Genomic DNA, 7869 nt, shown 5'->3' with positions numbered 1-7869 from the left:
ACAGATAATGCTTTGTCACTGTAGACTACTCTGGCTACAGTTCTTTCCTGACCCACTCAGTTCTCTCAGGGAGTAATGATTTTTAAATTGCCTATATTCTAGTTATATCAGCTATAACTATAGATGTGCTCTTTGAGTCTCCATACAAAGAGACATATTTTGTTCCCATTGTCATTGGTAATCTAAAAACAATTTTATCATTTCCACTAGATTTATTTCTTTTCTTTATGTTTATTAAATGTATCAGTGACTTATTAACATTAACACTGATGATCTTCTTTCACCTTTATTTCTGTTTCTTTGATATTATAGAGAAAATGTGGATTAAGATTGCTTCTTTATTATCAGGAGATTTCCCACATTGCCCCTTTTATTTCCACAGTTTTATTGTTATTCATTCATAAGATTTTGCAAGTACATGGATGAGTATTCCAGTATACACCAGAGGGATAGCTATACCTTATAAAATTTGGAGTTTCCTTTCATGTACTACTAACAAAGCTTAGTCCAAGTTACCTAGGGTTATTTACACTGTTGGACTAAAATGGCTCAAGATCCCTTTCTGAGGAACAGCCAGTCTGGCACAGTCAACATATGTAGATATGGTACATTTTCAAACAACTAAGAAACGGTGGTGGCTATATATATATATATATATATATATATATATATATATATATTTTTTTTTTTTTTTTTTTTTATTAGTCATCTGGGAAGGGATCATGATGTGAATTGAATCTAAATATCAGGTATTTGGCTGTTGATAGCAGCATATATCAACTTGAAATGGCAGAAAATAATCCCTGTTGTTAGTAAAGTTTGTGATGTATCTCATTATGCCATTACTGGTAAAATTGTGTGTTTCTGCTGGTGCTCCAGAGACCTGGCAGCACAACTGGTATTTTTCTGGAATGGGAGACAAAGCACATCAAGTAGAAATTTGGGAATCTAATAAGCATATGGTATTGTGTATGCAAAACAAATGATGAAGAATGTATTAATTTATGGACACTACAAAATTTAAATATCATTTTTAAAAAATGTTAGGATATGCACAGGCCCAGAAAACACTGTATGTTGAACTGAAAGGCAGTTGATGATGATCAGAAACTTAGGCACAGTTTTAGGGAAGAAACACAAAAAGGGGATTGAATGAGTGTACCTTTTTCTACTCATCAAGTATAACCAAAAGAGAATTAAGTACAAAATATATGACTTTTCTTATCCCCTGCCAATGTATGATAATCTTAAAAGTAGTTTAGAGTACAAACTTATGATTTTTTAAAATTCTTTTAATTGCTTTTAGAAAGCACAGTTCCTTGTTTGATTTTATTATTATATTTACATCAAGTGAGAAAGCAAGGAGATAAGGGGAAAAAAAACTATTTAAAAAATAAAACAATGTTCCCTTGTCTGCATCTGCATCTTGGTGATACCCCTGCACATAGAATGGTTTATTTCAATGAAGAAGAAAAAACAAACAAACAAAAACATATATTTAATTTTTGTTTTATTGGTTTCTCTTGGTAACTTCTTTATAAAACAAAGTGTTTGTTGACAAAATAATTACTGTTCATATGCAAACATTCATGTTATAGATTGCTAAACACTCCTTTTCACACCTATCATTATTACCACTTCCACTACTAACATAAAGCTATCAAGTAAATTTTTGCACATTATATTCCTTCTCTTTTGGCATTACAGATAAATAGGTCAAAGTCCTCAGTTTCTTTGTTAAAATTTTCTCTTACAGAAAAAGTTCCTTTTATATTATGCTTAGCACAATAACTGATATGTAGATGGCACAAAATAAATATATGTTTCTTTGTCTGAACTGAATGACTGTATTGTTGTTATTATTCAGTCATCAAGTCATGTCCGACTCTTAGGGACCCCATGGATTGCGACATACCAGGATCCCCTGTTGTTCACTACTCCCAGAGTTTGCTCTTTCAATCAGTGATGCTTTCTAACCAACTCATCCTCTGCTGCTTTCATCTCCTTTTGTCATCAATCCTTCCCAGAATCATGGTCTTTTCCAATGAGTCAGCTCTTCGCATTTGGTGGCCAAAGTATTGGAGCTTCAGATTCAGCATTATTCCTTCCAATGAATAGAAAAGGTTGATTTTCTTTAGAATTGACTAGCTTGATCTCCTTGATCAAGACTTCTTTAGCACTGCAGTTCAAAAGCATCCATTTTTTGGTATTCAGTGTTTTTCAGGGTCCAACTAACACTTCCATACATAGCTACAGAAAAACCATAGCTTTGACAATATGAACTTTTGTCTGCAAAATGATGTCTCCCATTTTTAGTACGCTGTCTAGGCTTGTCATGGCTTTCCTTCCAATTAGCAAGCATCTTTTAATTTCGTGAATACAGTCACACTCCACAGTGATTTAGGAGTCCAAGAAAAAATCCGTCAACGGTTACAATTTTCCCTTTCTATTTGCCATGCAATGATGGGACCAGATTAGTTCAGTTCAGATGCTCAGTCATGTCCGACTCTTTGCAACACCATGGACTGCATGATGCCAGGCTTCCCTGTCCATTGCCAACTCCCAGAGCTTGCTCAAACTCATACCCATCAAGTTGGTGATGCCATCCAACCATCTCATCCTTTTTCATCCCCTTCTCTTCCCACCTTCAATCTTTCCCAGCATCAGGGTCTTTTCCAATGAGTAGGTTCTTCGCATTGGGTGGCCAAAGTATTGGAGTTTCAGCTTCAGCATCAGTACTTCCAATGAATATTCAGGACTGATTTCCTTTAGAATGGACTGATTGGATCTCCTTGCAGTCCAAGGGACTCTCAAGAGTCTTCTCCAACACCACAGTTCAAAAATAATAATTCTTCAGCACTCAGCATTCTTTATAGCCCAACCATCACATTTATACATGACTACTGAAAAAAAAAAAAAAAAAAAAAAAAACTTAGCTTTGACTAGACAGACTTTGTCAGCAAAGTAATGTCTCTGCTTTTTAATATGCTGTCTAGGTTGTTCATAGCTTTTCTTCCAAGGAGCTAGCATCTTTTAATTTCATCACTGCATTGATTTTTGACCCAGGAAAATAAAGTCTGTAACTGTTTGCATTGTTTCCCCATCTATTTTTCATGATGTGATGGGACCAGATGCCATGATCTTTGTTTTTTGAATGTTGAGTTTTAAGCCAACTTTTTCACTCTCCTCTTTCACTTTCATCAAGAGACTCTTTAGTTCCTCTTTGCTTTCTGCCATAAGGGTGGTGTCATATGTATATCTGAGGTTATTGATATTTCTCCCGGCAATCTTGATTCCAGCTTGTGCTTCATCCATCCTGGACATTTCACATGATGAACTCTGCATATAAGTTAAATAAGCAAGGCGACAATATACAGCCTTTACATATTCCTTTCCAAATTTGGAATAGTCCGTTGTTCCATGTCCGGATTTAACTGTTGCTTCTTGACCTGCCTACAGATTTCTCAGGAGGCAGGTCAGTTCATCTGATAGTTCCATCTCTCTAAGAATTTTCCAAAGATTGTTGTGATCCCCACATTCAAAGGCTTTGGCATATTCAATGAAGCCAAAGTAGATGTTTTCTTGAAACACTCTTGCTTTTTCTATGATCCAAGGGATGTTGGCAATTTGATATCTGGTTCCTCTACCTTTTCTAAATCCAGCTTGAACATCTGGAAGTTCATGGTTCATGTACTGTTGAAGCCTGGCTTGGAGAATTTTGAACATTACTTTGCTAGTGTGTGAGATGAGAGCAATTTTATGGTAGTTTGAACAGTCTTTGTCATTGACTTTCTTTGGGATTTGAATGAAAACTGACCCTTTCCAGTACTGTGGGCAGTGCTGAGTTTTCCAAATTTGCTGGCATACTGAGCACAGCAGCACTTTCACAGCATCATCTTTTAGGATTTGAAATAGCTCAACTGGAATTCCATCACCTCTACTAGCTTTGTTCATAGTGATGCCTCCTAGGTCCATTTGACTTCAGACTCCAGGATGTCAAGGATGGGACCAGATATAATCATCTTAGTTTTTTGAATCTTGAGTTTTAAGCCATTTTTTCTCTCTACTCTTTCACCTTCATCAAGAGGCTCTTTAATTCCTCTTCACTTTCTGCCTTTAGAGTGGTATCATCTGCATATCTGAGGTTGTTGATATTTCTCCCAGCAGTCTTGATTCCAGCTTTTGCTTCATTCAGTTCAGTATTTTGCATGATGTACCCTGCATACAAGTTAAATAGAAAAGGTGACAATATACAGCCTTGATGTACTCCTTTCACAATTTTAAACCTGTCAGTTGTTCCTAGTCTGGTTCTAATTGTTACTTCTTGGTCTGCATACAGATTTCTCAGGAAAGAGGTAAGGGGATCAGTATTCTTATGTCTTTAAGAATTTTACAGTTTGTTGTGATCCACATAGTCAAAAGCTTTCACATAGTCAATGAAGCAAGCAGATGTTTTCCTGGAATTTCCTTGCTTTTTCTATGAGCCAACTGATGTTGGTAATTTGATCTCTGGTTCCTCTGCCTTTTCTCAACACAATTGTACATCTGAATGTTCTCAGTTAATATTTTGCTAAAGCCTAGCTTGAAGGATTTTGAGCATAAACTTGCTAGCATGTGAAATGGGTGCAATTGTATGGTAATTTGAACATTCTTTGGCACTTTCTTTGGAATTGGAATGAAAACTGAACTTTCCAGTCCTGTGGCCATGGCTGAGTTTTCCATATATCCTGATATATTGAGTGCAGCACTTTAAGAACATCATCATTTAGAATTTTAAACAGCTCAGCTGGAATTCTGTCACCACCACTAGTTTTGTTTATAGTTATGCTTCCTAAAGCCCACTTGAATTCACACTCTAGAATGTCTGGCTCTACGTGAGTGACCACACCAGGGTAGTTATCTGGGTTATTAAGAACATTTTTGCATAATTATTCTGTGTATTTTTGAAACCTCTTCATAATATTTTTGCTTCTGTTAGGGCCTTACTCTTTCTGTCCTTTATCATGCCCATCCTGATGGAAAAGTCCCTTGAATTTTTCCTTTGATATCTCCAGTTTTCTTGAAGAGATCTCTAGTCTTTCCCATTCTATTGTTTTCCTCTATTTCTTTGCATTGTTCATTTAAGAAGATCTTCTTATCTCTCCTTGCTTTTCTTTGGAACCTTCTTGCATTTTTTTTTTCTTTCAGACAGTTTTGGTCATCACCACCTATACAATGTCACAAACATCCATCCATACTTTGTTAGGCACTCTGTACAACAGATCTAATTCCTTGAATTGATTTTTCACCTCTATAGGATAATTATAAGAGATTTGACTTGGGTCATACCGAATGGTCCCAAAGAAAGGCAATGCCAAAGAATGCTCAAACTACTACACAATTGCACTCATTTTACACACTAGCAAAGTAATGCTCAAAATTCATCAATCCAGGCTTCAAAAGTACATAAACTGTGAATTTCAAGATGTTCAAGCTGGATTTAGAAATGGCAGAGGAACGAGACATCAAATTGCCAACAACCATTAGATTGTAGAAAAAGTAAGAGAGTTCCAGGAAACCATCTATTTCTGCTTTATTGACTATGCCAAAGCCTTTGACTGTGTGGATCACAACAAACTGTGGAAAATTCTTAAGATAGATAGGAATACCAGACCACCTGACCTGCCTCTTGAGAAATCTGTACACAGGTCAAGAAGCAACAGTTAGAACTGAACATGGAGCAACAGACTGGTTCTGAATTGGGAAAGGAGTACGTCAAGGCTGTATATCGTCACCCTGCTTATTTAACTTATATGCAGAGCACATCATGAGAAATGCTGGGCTGGATGAAACACAAGCTGGAATCAAGATTGCCAGGAGAAATATCAATAACCTCAGATATGCAGATGACACGACCTTATGGAAGAAAGCAAAGAGGAACTAAAGAGCCTCTTGATGAAAGTGAATGAAAAGAATGAAAAAGTTGGCTTAAAGCTTAATATTCAGAAAACTAAGATCATGGCATCTGGTCCCATCCCCTCATGGGAAATAGATGGGGAGACAGTGGAAACAGTGTCAGACTTTATTGTTTTGGGCTCCAAAATCACTGTAGATGGTGACTGCAGCCATGAAATTAAAAGACACTACTTGGAAAGAAAATTATGACCAACATAGATAGCATATTAAAAAACAGAGACATTATTTTGCCAACAAAAGTCCCTCTGGTCAAGGCTATGGCTTTTCCAATAGTCATGCATGGATGTGAGATTTGGACTATAAGGAAAACTGAGCACCGAAGAATTGTTGTTTTTGAACTGTGGTGTCCGAGAAGACTCTCGAGAGTTCCTTAGGCTGCAAAGAGATTCAACCAGACCATCCAAAGAAAATCAGTCCTGAATATTCATTGGAATTACTAATGCTGAAGCTGAATCTCCAATACTTGGGCCACCTGATGCAAATAACTGACTCATTTGAAAAGACCTTGATGCTGGAAAAGATTGAAGGTGGGAAGAGAAGGGGATGACAGAGGATGAGATGGTTGGATGGCATCACCGACTCAGTGGACATGAGTTTGAGTAAGCTCTGGCAGTTGGTGATGGACAGGGAAGCCTGGCAAGCTGCAGTCCATGGGGTTGCAAAGAGTCAGCCACGACTGAGCAATTGAACTGAAGTGAACCGATACCTGAATTGCCTAGTGATTTTCCCTACTTTATTCAATTTAAGCCTGAATTTTTCAATAAGAAGCTCATGATCTTTGCCGTAGTCAGCTCCAAATCTTGTCTTTATCGACTACATAGTTCTCCCTATTTGGCTGCCGAAAAATAACCAATCTCATTTTGGTATCAACCATCTGGTGATGTCCATGTATAGATACATCTCTTGTTTTGTTGGAGGAGAGCATTTGCTGTGACCAATTTGTTCTACTGAGAAAACTCTGTTAACCTTCACCCTGCTTCATTTTGTACTCCAAGGTCAAACTTGCCTGTTACTCCAGATATCTCTTGACTTTCTACTTTTGCATTCCAGTCCCTATTATGAAAAACACTTTTTTTGGTATTAAAATTAGTTTTAGGAGGCCTTGTAGGTCTTCATAGAACCATTCAACTTCAGCTTCTTCAGCATTAGTGGTTGGGGCATAGACTTGGATTACTGTGATATTGAATGGTTTGCCTTGGAAACAAACAGAGATCATTCTGTCGTTTTTGAGATTGCACCCAAGTACCAAATTTCAGACTCTTCTGTTTACTATGAGGGCTACTCCATTTATTTGAAGGGATTCTTGCCTGCAATAGTAGATATAATGGTCATCTCAGTTAAATTAATCCATACCAGTCCATTTTATTTCACTGATTCCTAAGATGTCAATGCTAACTCTTGTCATCTTCTGCTTGCCCACATCCAAATTACCTTGATTCATGGTCCCTAGATTTCCATATTCCAATATTGTAATTTACACCATCAAACTTCACTTTCACCACCACATACATCCACAACTGAGTATCTTTTCTGCTTTGGCCCAGCAACTCCATTCTTAATGGAGCTATTAGTAATTGCCCTCCATTATATGCAGAATATATCATGAGAAATGCTGGGCTGGAGAAGCACAAGCTTGAATCAAGATTGCCGGGAGAAATATCAATAACCTCAGATATGCAGACGAAACCACCCTTATGGCAGAAAGTGAAGAAGAACTAAAGGGTCTCTTGATGAAAGTAAAAGAGGAGAGTACAAAAGTTTGCTTAAAGCTCAACATTCAGAAAACTAAGATCATGGCATCTGGTCCCATCACTTCATGGCAAATAGATGGGGAAACAGTGGAAACAGTGGCTGACTTTATTTTTCTGGGCTCCAAAATCACTGCAGATGGTGATTGCAGCCATGAAATTAAAA

Source organism: Odocoileus virginianus, unplaced genomic scaffold, assembly GCF_023699985.2.
Source record: "Odocoileus virginianus isolate 20LAN1187 ecotype Illinois unplaced genomic scaffold, Ovbor_1.2 Unplaced_Contig_31, whole genome shotgun sequence".
In the NCBI taxonomy this organism is placed as follows: Eukaryota; Metazoa; Chordata; class Mammalia; order Artiodactyla; family Cervidae; genus Odocoileus; species Odocoileus virginianus.
Note: the sequence above shows the minus strand (reverse complement) of the source record.